We start from the raw sequence: 13,893 nt of genomic DNA, 5'->3' as shown, positions 1-13,893 counted from the left end.
TTAAGTGATCATATGAATTTTATTCTTCTAATTAATACCATGATAGTTATGACAAATTTTGCATTGGTTACAATTTAATCCAAACTACTTAGGTCAGTTGTGATACATAATCCTTCCTTATATCAATGAATCTGATTTCCTTGAATTTTGCTTAAAATTTAAGACATATATGCTTATGATGGAAACTGGCAATGAATTTGTATTCCTGTCATAGTCTCTCTCTCCTCCCCTCCTCCTCTCCCTCCTCTCCCCCCTCCTCTTCTCCCCCCTTCTCCTCCTCCTCTTCTTCTTCTTCTTCTTCTTCTTCCTCTTCTTCTTCTTCTTCTTCTTCTTCTTCTTCTTCTGCTTCTGCTTCTGCTTCTGCTTCTGCTTCTGCTTCTGCTTCTGCTTCTGCTTCTGCTTCTGCTTCTGCTTCTGCTTCTTCTGCTTCTTCTGCTTCTTCTGCTTCTTCTGCTTCTTCTGCTTCTTCTGCTTCTGCTTCTTTTTTTTGGCAGTCCTGGGGCTTGAACACTGCCCTTGAACTTTTTCAAGGCTAGCTTGCTGCTATTTAACTACAGAATCATTTCTGGCCTTTTCTGTGTATGTGGTACCAAGGTATGGAACACAGGATTTTATACATGCTAGGCAAGCACTCTACCACTAGGCCACAATCCTGGCCCTCTTGTAGTATTCTTGTCAGAATTTGGTATCAAAGTTACCCTGGTAAATTGAGATGTTACCATTCTGCAATTCTTTGAAATAATTTATTTTGGTCCATTTTAACTGCTGTAACAAAAACTCAGCTTAAACACAACAAATGCTCAGAGGCTGGGTAATTAACAATCAAGGCAATGACAGATTCACATCTATGAGGTCCCACTTTGTGGCTGATAAAGCACAAGAACATCTTGATATGTTCACACGTTGTAGAAGAAGCAAGGTAAATCTCTGGAGCCTCTTTCATGAGGCAATAGTTACAGAACTATGTAGGGCATCTTTGTTGTTTCAGTCTGTTTAATGTCATTTTCTTATATATTTTTTGCAATCAAATTTAAGCCAATAGGCTTAGAGTCATTAATGGTATTTGTTCTTATGTTGTAGAAACAACACAGTGGTGTTTTATACTATTTGTAGTGATATTTATGCTTTTTTGATTTTTTTGGACGCTTGTGGGACTTGAACTCTGGGCCTGGATGTTGTCCCTGAGCTCTTTCAGCTCAAGGCTATCGCTCTTACCACTTGAGCCATAGCACCACTTCTGGTTTTCTGGTGGTTAATTTGAGATAAGAGTCTCACAGACTTCAGTGCCTGGGCTGGCTTCAGATCTCAGCCTCCTGAGTGGCTAGGATTACAGGCAGAAGCCACTGTGGCAACTAAATTTTTTTTCCAGTCCTTGGGCTTGAACTCAGGGTCTGAACTCTGTCATTGGGCTTTTTCAAGGCTAGAGCTTTACCACTTGAGCCACAGCACCACTTCCGCTTTTTTCTGTATATGTGATACCTAGGAATCGAACCTGGTTCTTCGTGCATGCTAGGCAAATACCACTACTAGGCAAGACTCCCGACTATATTTTCTTATAGATTGGTTTCATTACTTCTTTTTTATTTTTTTCAATAAACCATCTTCTGTCAACTAGCAAATAAGAGACAGATAATAAGAAGGTGATAATAAAGGTTACAGTGGACCACACAAGGGAAAAATAGGAACCAGAAAATGTGAAATATCTTCAAAGGGCTGAAGGGAAACACCTACAAACCTAGAATTTTATACTCAGTAAGAAAATCCTTCAAAAAGAAAGGTAAAGAAAAATTTTAGTGAACTAAAACTGAGGTAAGGGGATCTGGAGTGTGGCCTAGTGATAGAGTGCTTGCTTAGCATGCACAAACCCTGTGTTTGAATCCTTGGTACCACATATACAGAAAAAGTCAGAAATGATGCTGTTGCTCAAGTAGTATAGCACTAGCTTTGAGAAAGCTCAAGAAGAGTGCCCAGGCCCTGAGTTCAAAGCTCCAGGACTGAAAAAAATGTGGTTATTACCTAGACTGGTCCATACTGAGAGAAATAATTCTTTCTTCAAATATATGTAAAATATTCCCAGGTAGTGATATAGAAATAAGGAAGGAAGGGAAGAAATAAGGGAGGAAGGAAAGTAAGAAAGAAGGGAAGGAAAATAGTTACATATGGCTGAATAAAACAAGAATGAAATAGTATAGCTTAACACACAAAATGAACTGAAATATATGTAGATAATACTAAAAATAAAGGGAGAAGTCAATATGACTGAGTAAAAATGTATATTAGATTTTAATAAGTCAAAGGTGCATGTTATAGCTTCTAGGTTAGTATATTTAAAATAAGTGATACACGGCTGGGAATATGGCTTAATTGTAGAGTGCTTACCTAGCATGCATGAAGCCCTGGGTTTGATTCCTTGATACTATATACACAGAGGTAGGGTGGTAGCCTGGAGCTGAGAGCTTGGGGACAGCTCCCAGGCTGAGTTCAAGACCCCCCCCCCACAAAAGAATACAAGAATGGAGAAAAATGTCAGTTCATATAAATGGCATAAACCAAAGCCAATAGTTAGACAGCAGACATAAATATAAGTTTATCAGTAATTATAGACTAAAAGTTCAATTTAACAAGATAGACTGTCAGAAATTAAATGATCACATGTAACTTAGAGGCATGCCTTTATTAAAAAGAAAACTCTGGAAAGAGATAAATAGTATATGAACACATGAAAAGGAAACTTAGTAGCTGTGTAAATATCAGTTACAGTAAACTTCAGAGCAAGGAGTTTTCTATATATAAATAGGAAAATTATAAATGGTAAAAGACTCAATGCACCAGGAAGATAAAACAGCCATAAATTTCAGTGCAATAATATTGTCGCTAATTGTGTTAAGAAAAAATAGACTCAAAAGCAGAGACTAAGAAGACAAAATATGGTTAAGAAGGATACTTTGAAGAATACTTTGAATGCTAAGAATAACAAACTTGTATGTGTGCGTGTTGCTAAATATTATAAGTTGTGAAACAGATTGGTGTTATATGTAGCTGTATATCACTTATGCTCACTGATTGTACTAGGTGGTATTTTCAGGATGTGAATGCTTAATCTTATGGGTAAATAATCTTTATGTTCATGAAATGAAAGTATTCTTATTGCTTATTGTAATGTTCTATAAATGTTTGTTTACTAATTGTATTTTTTTTTAATTTGTGGGTCATGAACTCTGGGACTAGGCACTGTCCCTGAGCTCTTCAGCTCAAAGTTACCACCCTACCCCTTGAACTGCAGTCCCACTTCCCTTTTTTAGAGGTTAATTGGAGATAAGATTGTCAGGTCTTTAGTGGGCCTTTAGTGCCTGGGCTGGCTTTGAACTGCGATCCTCAGATCTCAGCTTCCTGAGTAGCTAGGATTATAGGTGTGAGCCACCACGCCTTATTTTATTATAGCTAACCAAATTAAAACATTTAGTATCATTCTGCTTATAACATTGCTTATAACTTACTTTTACTTAAGCCAGTGGTGACCTGTTACAGCTTGTATTTGCTTGACATGTCACAAAAGGTAATTTCTTATGTCATTTGTCAAATATTTCCCCTGGTGAAAAACTCTATATTGGGGCTGGGAGTTTGGCCTAGCAGTAGAGTGTCTGTATAGCATGCATGAAGACCCATGTTTGTTTTCTTGGTACCACATACATAGAAAAAGCTGGAAGTGGTGCTGTGGCTCAAGTGGTAGCGCTCTAGCCTTAAGAGAGCCCCAAGGACAGTGCTCAGGTCCTGAGTTCAAGCCCCAGGACTGGCAAAAACCAAACCAAACCAAACCAAACCAAAACAAACAAAAAACTTCGTATTGCCCTTTGTTGACTTTGGTAATGTTAAAGTATTATCTTTTCCTTGTCTTCCTAGTCCTACCGTTACCATTGGGCTGCTATTAGCAATTTCTTACTATCATTTCTGCAAGTTTACAAATTTTATTGCCTTTTTATCCTAGATGATCCTTTGGGTTTAATTTGGGATGCTGTTTGTCATTTGGAAAGTTTCTAACAACTATTGATTAAGTCTGCTATGACTTTTAGTTTTCTCTTTCTGGCAAATATCTTAAAGTTTGCATTTTATTTTTGACTATTGCATCTTTCTCCAATAATTCCAGAGTCTTAAGTTTGCAAGTGCTGTTGTGTTATATTTCAGCTGCTTTTTCCTCATAGCTATATATTTTTGTTATAACAGGTTCTCTTTGATAGTCATTAATCTGAAGATATCATTTGTCAGGAAAGTTAGACAAGGTACTTTCTTTCAGGATAGACTTTTATTTACTTCTGTTGGTGCCTGACTTCTACAGCCTGTTAATAACCTTAAATAAAAATGTAAAGACTTGAAGGTCCTTGGATATTTAGAGTGTATATTTTCAGCTGAAAATATGCCAGATATCCAATATAAGTCTGACGTTTATAGATATATATATTTTCTGTTTTCCCCTTATCATTTCTCTGAGCTAGAGAATAAGGGTTTTGTTTTGATATACCAGTAGTAAGAGAATTTGGTTCTTTGGCATTTAATATCAATATGCTTTAGAGGTCCAATAACAGTTGTGTTTTAGGTACATCCTGGTTCTTAATATTTTCTTCTTCACCATGTAATTTTCTGAATTGTCGTCCAAATTTGTGTTGATGAATTGTTTTAAAACAAAAGGCAAGTCCTGTATAATGCTGACATCTCTGAAGTTATTTTCCATCCAGAATTTGTTCCAGGAGTTTGCAGCTATCTTGTCTCTTCCAAGACAATTGTTTTAATATTTCATCCAGAATAATTAGCTGCTTTCAGTAGGGTGACTGCTGTGAATAATTTAGAATGCAATTACCTGCTATTCCCTATTATACCATTTAATCACTAGCATACTAGCATCTAAGTAATACTGAAATGCTTTAGTATATAGATATATATAAATATTTAAATTATTTTCCTTTGGAGACAAGAGTATCTTGAATATATATATAATATATATCCCTTACTGATTTTGGAAGAATATTTTTCAGAAATAATATCTATAAAATAATTAGTAATAGGGGGCCGGGAGTTTGGCCTAGTGGTAGAGTGCCTGGCTAGCATACATGAAGACCCCAGTTCAATTCCTCAGTACTACATACATAGAAAAAAAACCAGAAGTGGTGCTGAGGCTCAAGAGGTAGAGCTCTAGCCTTGAGAAAGTCCAAAGACAGTGCTCAGGCCCTGAGTTTAAGCCCAGGACTGGCAAAAAATTAAAATAATTAGTAATAGGATCAAGGTTCATGCTTTCCCCCCAAATATTTACATACTCAAACTTTATTAAAGGGATACTTATCACTTTACTTGACACAAAACCATTTTCATATTTCCCTAGTTTATCATTCCACTTGATAAACTTATTTTTAAAAAAGAAAATAAAATGTGGAAAGATAGAAAATGTAAGTCATATCATTAAGAGATATTAAACTGTAAGCAAGTAGACCATCAATTATAATGCAATCATATTCAAGTTAAAATTAAAATAAATCCATATTCCATAGAAACTCAGAGGGGAAGCAACCAACTTAGTATGGTATTTGTCAGAGTAGAGGGTAGGCAGGGATGTCTTCCCACATAGAATAATTATTTAGCAGAATAATCAACATATTGGGAAGTAAGGGAGTATAGAACTAGAGATGGGTATTTCAGTCATAATGAATGCCACAAATAAATGCCTGGAGGAATAAGAAGGCATAGAAGTGTCTGAAAAGTTTTATTTAGCTGAAACATACCATACCTATACAAGCAACTATCTTGTCAGATTTCCAGGTAAATCAAATCAACTTAGAGGGAAAGAAGATTCCCTAAATCTAATGGTGAAGAGTTTAGATTTTATCATATGGAGGTGGAGAATCAGTAAACATGATAAGACATTAGAGCAACGCTTCCACTAAATATTATGACTTGTACTGCACAGGTAGGTATTTTGGAAAAAGAATAAATCATCTCTAACACCAACACCCAAGTACTATTACAATTGTGTATTTATGTAACCTTAAAAACACTTCCACGAGGGTTGGGAGTTTGGCCTAGTGGTTAAAGTGCTTGCCTAGCATGCATGAAGACCCAGGTTCGATTCCTTGGTACTACATACATAGAAAAAAGCCGGAAGTGGTGCTGAGGCTCAAGTGGTAGAGCTCTAGCCTTGAGAAAGTCCAAGGACAGTGCTCAGGCCCTGAGCTCAAGCCCAGGACTGGCAAAAAGAAAAAAAAACCACTTCCATGAACATGTTAATTAATAAAAATCACTCATTAAGCATGTGGTGTTTTCCTATATAGTTAATTTATATTTAAAATAGTCAGAAGTGTTATATGAAAGGAGGGAAAGTTAGCATTCCCTTTGACAAGGATGAAAGACACCTTTGACAGCATACATATGGGTAAGACACATTGTGGCATCTAACCATCATTCAGTAAATAAAGTAACTTAAGCGAAATCTATCAAAATACATAATTCACCATTTTGTTTTAGATTTAAAGTCTTATATTATTACACGGTATTTGTCATCTTAAAAAATGACTGTTGAGCCAGGAGCATGGCCTAGTGGTAGAACAGTTGCCTAGCATGCATGAAGACCTGGGTTTGATTTCTCAGTACCACATACACAGAAAAAGCCAGGCGTGGTGCTGTGGCTCAAGTGGTAGAGTGATAGCATTGAGAAAGCCCAATGACAGTGCCCAGGCCTTGAGTTCAAGCCCTGGGACTGGCAAAAAAAAATGACAGTTATTGTGGGACTACTACTAACTCTGATTGTTTCCCTATTCAATGGTAACTATCTAACAGGTATTTACAATATCTGTGTACACTGGGAGTAGAAATTTGTGAGCTTAGAAAATCAAATTATTTTCAATGAATTATTATTTAGATTACTGTATAATTTATTAAGCTAAAACAATATAGAAGTCCCCAATATAGTTGATGTGGATCCAAATAATTACACATTTATACTCACTAGTGGTTAAAAAAAAAATCAAATGACCAAAAGAAATGCTCAGAAAAGCAGTACAATATAAAATATGTAGGACTAAGCTTTAATGAAAGAAAAAAATTGAAATTTTGTTGAATATTTTAAAATCTTGCATAAATGTGGTAGCATAATACGTGTGTGTGTGTGTGTGTGTGTGTGTGTGTGTGTGTGTGAGAGAGAGAGAGAGAGAGAGAGAGAGAGAGAGAGAGAGAGAGAGAGAGAGAGAGAGAGGAGGGGGAGGTTCTGGGGCTTAAACTCAGTGCCTGGGAGCTGGGAGCTTTTTTGCTCAAGACTAGTGCTTTACCACTTGAGACACAGCTCTACTTCCAGATCTTTGGTAGTTAATTGGAAATAAGAGTCTCAGGGACATCCTGCCCAGACTAGCTTTGAATCACAAATCCTTATTTCTGAGCCTCCTGAATAGCTAGACTGCAGGCTTGATTTATCCGTGACCGAGTTCTTAGAATTTTGCAGAAGTGTATTTTTCCAAAATTAGTTGTATTTGGTCCTTTGGCAATAAAAATTTTTAACAGGATTACTATTTTATATTAACATGACATTTTTCCAGAAAATATACTGTTAAAAAACAAGCATGCATGGAGCTGGATGTGGTGGCTCATGCCTGTAATCCTAGCTACTCAGGAGGTTGAGATCTTTAGACTGAAGTTCAAAGCCAGCCCAGGCGGGCACTAAAGACCATGAGACTCTTATCTCCAATTAACCACTAGAAAAACAGAAGTGGTGCTATGGCTCAAGGCTGAACTGGAGAGCTCAGGGACAGTGCTTGGGCCCAGAGTTCAAACCCTAAGATTGACCAACAAAACAAAACAAAACAAGCATGCAAGCCAGTCCAAGCAGAAATCTGTGTGACTTATCTTCAATTAACCACCGAAAAGCTGTAATTGGAGCTGTGGTTCAAGTGGCAGAGTAGCAGCCTTTGAGTAAAAGCATAAGGGGGCAGTTCCCAGGCCTCAGTTCAAGTACCAGTACCAATACCAGTATACACACACACACACACACACACACACACACACACACACACACACAAACACATGCACACACACAAGCATGTGGAAAAAAATAAGAGTTTAAGTATAGATATTTCAGTAGCAGAATTACAAAGTACATTGTACAAGACCAACCTAGAGGAAGGGAGATTAGACTAAAATATCAAGTTAAAAATTATACTGAGCTTAGGAGAAAGAAATTTACTATGATTTGAAGGAGAGAATTGATAGGGCTAAGTTACTAAATGTAAAGAATATAGTAAAACAACAAATAGAATATCTCAAGGTTCTTGGTAATGTTGAGTTCAGGAAATGTCCTCCAGGTAAAAGTGGGTATCAGTTGAGTTCACTGATCAGAGAAAGGTTGGATTATAAAGACAGATTTCATAATATATAACGTTAATACTTGACTCTGGAGTATAAATGGAACAATAAACAATGTACAAAGTCAAAGGTGCAAGAAAGAGAAGACTAAAATCTTGTGGAAAGTATTTTAACGTCAGGGAGAATGGAAGTCCACAATGTAATAGAGAAGAAATAGTAGAAGTTGGAGATAAAAATCTAGGAAGGAGTGTTTTATACCAATCAAAAAAGGAAAGTTTGAAGAACACTTGGTTGCGGTTGTAGGATATCACAGAAATCAAAAAGATCTCTACATTCATTATTAAGCTGTTACACACTCTGCCAAAAGCCGCCTCAAAGGGTAAAGACAAGAAGACTCTTACAAGCTTATAGTTAGTTGAAGAAGGGCTGGTAGGGGAGAAGGGGTGAATGAGGGGAATGTTGGTAATTAAAGGGCTGAGGCCTTTTAGGCAGAGGTAAGGGTCATATTTTCTACTTCAAATGAATTAATCAATGTTTTATGTATTTGAAAACCACAACTATCTTGGCTACTGTAGAAATCTTTTCAGAATTGTTCTAGATAAAGTAGGATGCTGCATAAGTATAATGTTTTAATTCAAAGTGGATTTATTTCCCTAATTTATGCATTTCATATGTTTGAAGAGGAACTATCGGATTATTTGGCCTTGAAACACCTTGGCAAATTTGAGCACTTCTTTTGGAAAGTTCTGGGGTTTCCTACTATTTTGGTAGTTTACAAGTCTGTTGAAGCTCTGTGGTGACATTTGTATGTTTCCCTTTAAGTGTAAGGTGAGACTTTAGTACTACCCTTATTTCTCATAATAATTTTTTCACTACATGGTTCCTGTTATTTCAGAAACCTCTTTCTGTTCTCAATGTACAATTAATATTGCCTTATTTATTCTATAAATGATTATAGTTAAGAGTATTTTTTAAGCGATCAGAATTCTTGAGGGTATAATTGTTCTCTGACACAATTGTCTTTGGCAGCCACATTTGGGACTATTTTGGAAAATACTAAAAATACTTTTTAGCAAGTCTAATAATTAATTGCAAATTGCAACTAAGCTAGATTTTTTTTTTGCTATGCCTCGTTTGAGTACTCAGAAGTAAAACAGATACCCAGGAAGTTAATATGACAGTTTTCCATTTATGTTCTGTTGAAATTTGAAAAAAATATCATATAATGCAGAAGTATTTTAAATTTGGCTTTTCTTCAAAAATAAAAGTATATTTTATATCTCCTTCAAAATGTTCTAAGGTTAATGACAGCCTGAACAGATATTTAATTATTAATGTGAATAAGATTAAATGTATCTCCTGCGCCCTTTTCCTCTGTCAATAAGAATTAATTTAAATAGTGATAAGGTTGTAGCACTGCTGTTTGTACACTGGTGCATTGTCAATTACAATTTGTGGCTATGATGCCTCTTAATTTTGTTCAACTGAAAATCAAATAGGCCTGAATTGTCATGATAGTCCTATATCTCTGGGAAGAATAAAGAAACATAGAATTTTGAGAGTAGCTTGTGCTTCTTATACTTACCATTCTTAATCTAGTGTCCTTGGACTCAAAGTGTTTTACTCATGTTGAGTTTATCATCAAACAAGAATGACTTCCTGTACAATAACTGAGAAGTAGTTCATGCTCTTAATGAAAAGTTTGTTACTTATTTATTGCCAGTCCTGGACCTTGAACTCAGGGCATGAGCAGTGTCCTTGGGCTTTCTCAAGGCTAGAGCTCTACCACTTGAGCCACAGCACCATTTCCAGCTTTTTTCTATATATGTGGTACTGAGGAATCGAATCTGGGTCTTTGTGCATGCTAAGCTAGTACTCTTACCACTAGACCAAACTCCCAGCCCAGGTTTGTTATTTTTTATTTAATTTACATAAGATGAGCAGAAGAGTTAATTATGTAATTTTTATCTTTAATTTTGAACAATTCCAGTCCCATCTGCTTTACTTATTTGAGACACTGTTTCTATTATTGTAATTCATTTATCTATTGGCAAATAATTCTTTAGAAATTCTCTGTTGCCCCGTATATTCCTAGAGTGGTCTGGTTGAATTTAATAGCTTTTTTTCCGTTTTTAGTTTCTGTGATGGCTGAATATTCTCTTCCTCAACACTTTGGAGTATTTATAACATCAGTAATTTAATTTAGCTGGGAGCATGGCCTAGTGGTAGAGTGCTTGCCTTGCATGCATGAAGCCCTGAGTTCGATTCCTTGGAACCACATATGCAGAAAAAAGCTGGAAGTGATGCTGTGGCTAAAGTGATAGAGTGCAAGCCTTGAAAAAACTGAAGGACAGTGCTCAGGCCCTGAATTCAAGCCCCAGGACTGGCAAAAAAAGAAATGTAATTTATATCTAAGGCATAAAATTATTACTAAGAAACTGTAAATCCCAGGCATCCCTTGGATATTAAATAATCTAAGTTAAAAAAAAGCAGCTACACGAAACTAAAGCAAAAGAATATTTCTGTGTGTGCCTGTGCTGGTATTAGGGCTTGAACTCAAGGCCTGGGCACTATCCCTTAGCTTTTTATTTTCATTCAAGGCTGGTGCTCTACCACTTGAATCACAGATCTGCTTATGGTGTTTGGTGGTTACTTAGAGATAAGATTTTAGAGATACCCTGTCTGACTTTGAGCCACAACCCTTAGATCTCAGCCTCCTGAGCAGCTAGAATTACAGTTATGAGCTACTAGAGTCTGGCGATATTGCAGTTTAAATTTGCAAAAATTTGCAGATTAACTCTATGGGTCCTTCAACTTGGTTCCACTTTTAAAATTTGCTCTGGCTATTGTAGGACATTAACACTTTTAAATAAACTCGTATCAGCTTGTCAATTCCTAAAAAAAAAACAGTACTAGATGATTTTATTAGGAATGTGTTGAATCTATCAATTTGGGAAGATATGACATCTAAACATTGTGTCTTTGTTTCATGAGCACATATTCTTTCACTTATTTGAGTCTAAAAATTTCTGTCAGTAATGTTCAGTTATTAGTGTTGAAAGTTGTTAATCTATTCTTCAATATTTTATAGTTTTAAAATGATAAATGAACTTTCTTTTGCTTTTTCAGTTCATTTGCTAGCATGTAAAGCACAGTTATAGATCTATAAGGACAAGGCTTATGGAACATGGCACTGTGGCTCAAGGGCTAGGGGGGCAGCCTTGGACTGAAGAGCTCAGGGACAATGCCCAGGCCCAAAGAACAAGCCCCACAACCGACCAAAAAAAAAAAAAGAATCATTTCATGGGCTGGGAATGTGGCTCAGTGGGAGAGTGCTTGTCTAATATGCATGTAGTCCTGGGATTATAGGGGTGAACCACCAGCATCTGGATGAATTTGACTACTTCTAACTGAGCATCTCCCAGATGAAACATGTAAACATCTGTTGAACACACTTTCAGAAATACACATATTCAACTGTGGAATAAAGATACGATATCCATTATACATCATCTGTACAATGAATATAATGTCTCATTCTATTATAGAGGATCTTTTTTGGGGGGGTCATCAGGCTTGAACTCAGCCTGGGTGCTGTCCTTGAGCTCTTCAGCTCAAGGCTACCACCCTACCCTTGAGCCAAGCCCCACTTCTCATTTTTCTAGAGATTAATGGGAGATAAGAGCCTCAGGTCCTTTTGTGTGTAAATGAAAATTTAGAAGTATATACAGTTACATTTTAGCGGCCTACCACAAGAGAATATGATTTTAAAAGACTTTAATTTTCAGGGATCTTAGTAATTCTGCATAAATTGAATTTGGTTTAAGAGTATGTGCTTTTTGCCAGGCGTGGAGGTTCACGACTGTAATCCTAGCTACTGTAATCTAACTCAGGCTGAGATCTGAGGATTGCCATTCAAAGGTAGCCTGGACTGTTTCAAAGCTAGTTTCACTAATGTTGGTGAGACTCTTACCTCCAATTAACCACTAAGAAACCAAAAGTGGCTCTGTGGCTCAAGGGGTAGGGCGGTAGCCTTGAGCTGAGAAGCTCAGCGACAGCGCCCAGGCACAGAGTTCAAGCCTCACGACCAAAAAAAAAAAAAGACTATGCATTTTAAGCTGGGTGCTGTTGGCTCATGCCTGTAATCCTAGCTACTCTGGAGACTGAGATCTGCAGATCCTGATTCCAAACTAGCCTGGGAAGAAGTCTGTAAGACTCATCACCTCCAATTAACCATAAAAAAAAGCTGGAAGTAGAAGCTATGGTTCAAGTGGTAGAGCTTTAGTATTAGTCAAGTAAAAATGCTCAGGGACAGTGTTCATGCCCTGAGTTCAAGTCTCAGGACCACAGGCCCCCCAAAAAAGAATATATATTTTAAATATTCTTGAGCCTAGATAAAATAGGAGACCAGTTAGAAAATAAAAATAAACTACAGGAAACTCACAGCCTGACTTTTTTTCAATAGTCATTACTCTGTTAACAGGTTATCATGTGTCATTATTTACCCTTGGAAAGAATGACTTTATGTAATTTCAAAGTCACTTTTTCTTCAATTCCTGCCAAGTTAAGGAGCCCTAATCTCTCGTATTCTATAAAGAATAGCCATTCAATATGTCTTGTGAGTACCTTGATTTATGAACCAATAAATGTTTTATATCCAGTTGAAATTTTAAATGAACATATAATAATTGGATCAAAGGAGTAGTTTTGAGAGTACCAGAGCAAACCAGTCATGGGAAGCTAAGATGAAATATTAATTACAAAGGATATTGAATATCTAAGAGTGACAACTCTGTTGTAATAGATATAGCACTGAATCAGAAAGTGGGTGAGAATTTCAGCAAGTTCTACTTGAAATCAACTTCATACTTCTAGAAGATTATCAACTCCTTCATCTTTTATATCTTAATTAGTGTTACTCCCAAATTATGTTTGATGAACTGAATTTATTAGAGAAGTGACAAATAGATTTAAATTAAGTAATGAATTAAATTATTAAGTGATGTTGTGGCTCGAGTAGAGCCCCCCTAGCCTTGAGAAAGCTCAGGGACTTTGTCTAGATGCTGATTTCAAGCCCCAGGACTGACAAAAAACCCCAAACAAACCAAATATTGGTTAATTTCAGAGTGGGTTTTGTTTTTGTTATGGGGCTTGAACTCTGGGCCTGGGTGCTGTCCCTGAGCAACGCAGCTCAAGGCTATTGCCATACCCCTGGAGCCACAGTGCCACTTCCGGTTTTCTAGCGGTTAATTGGAGATAGGAGTCTCATGGGCTTTAGTGCCAGGCTGGCTTTGAACTATGATCCTCAGATATCAGCCTCCTGAGTAGCTAGGATTACAGGTGTGAGCCACCACACCCGGACTTTTCTATTTTGTACTGAAAAGTTACATCCAGTTGTCACTAACCAACATATGGTGTTTCAGATGTATCACGTTAAATGGCTTTAAGATCTTTGAGACCCTTTCATTGAAAGGAGTAGACATATGAGATTTGTACTTGAATTTGTAAAAGTCTACTACTGACATGGAATATTGTGGATTGGGTAATTGTAATAAAAGA

The 13,893-nt window shown here is 36.7% G+C and overlaps 1 protein-coding gene and 1 pseudogene across 1 annotated transcript in view; both read left to right on the top strand.

Moving 5' to 3' along the window:
• Pcdhac1 (protocadherin alpha subfamily C, 1) overlaps positions 1-13,893 on the top strand; it is a 32,818-nt gene that overhangs the window by 10,162 nt on the left and 8,763 nt on the right. The window lies entirely within an intron of this gene.
• On the top strand, positions 6,341-6,450 carry LOC150064001 (U6atac minor spliceosomal RNA; annotated as a pseudogene).

This window comes from Megascapheus bottae, chromosome 4, assembly GCF_031878675.1.
Source record: "Megascapheus bottae isolate mThoBot1 chromosome 4, mThoBot2.hap1, whole genome shotgun sequence".
Taxonomy (NCBI): domain Eukaryota; kingdom Metazoa; phylum Chordata; class Mammalia; order Rodentia; family Geomyidae; genus Megascapheus; species Megascapheus bottae.
This window is presented reverse-complemented; position numbering and strand designations above follow the sequence as displayed.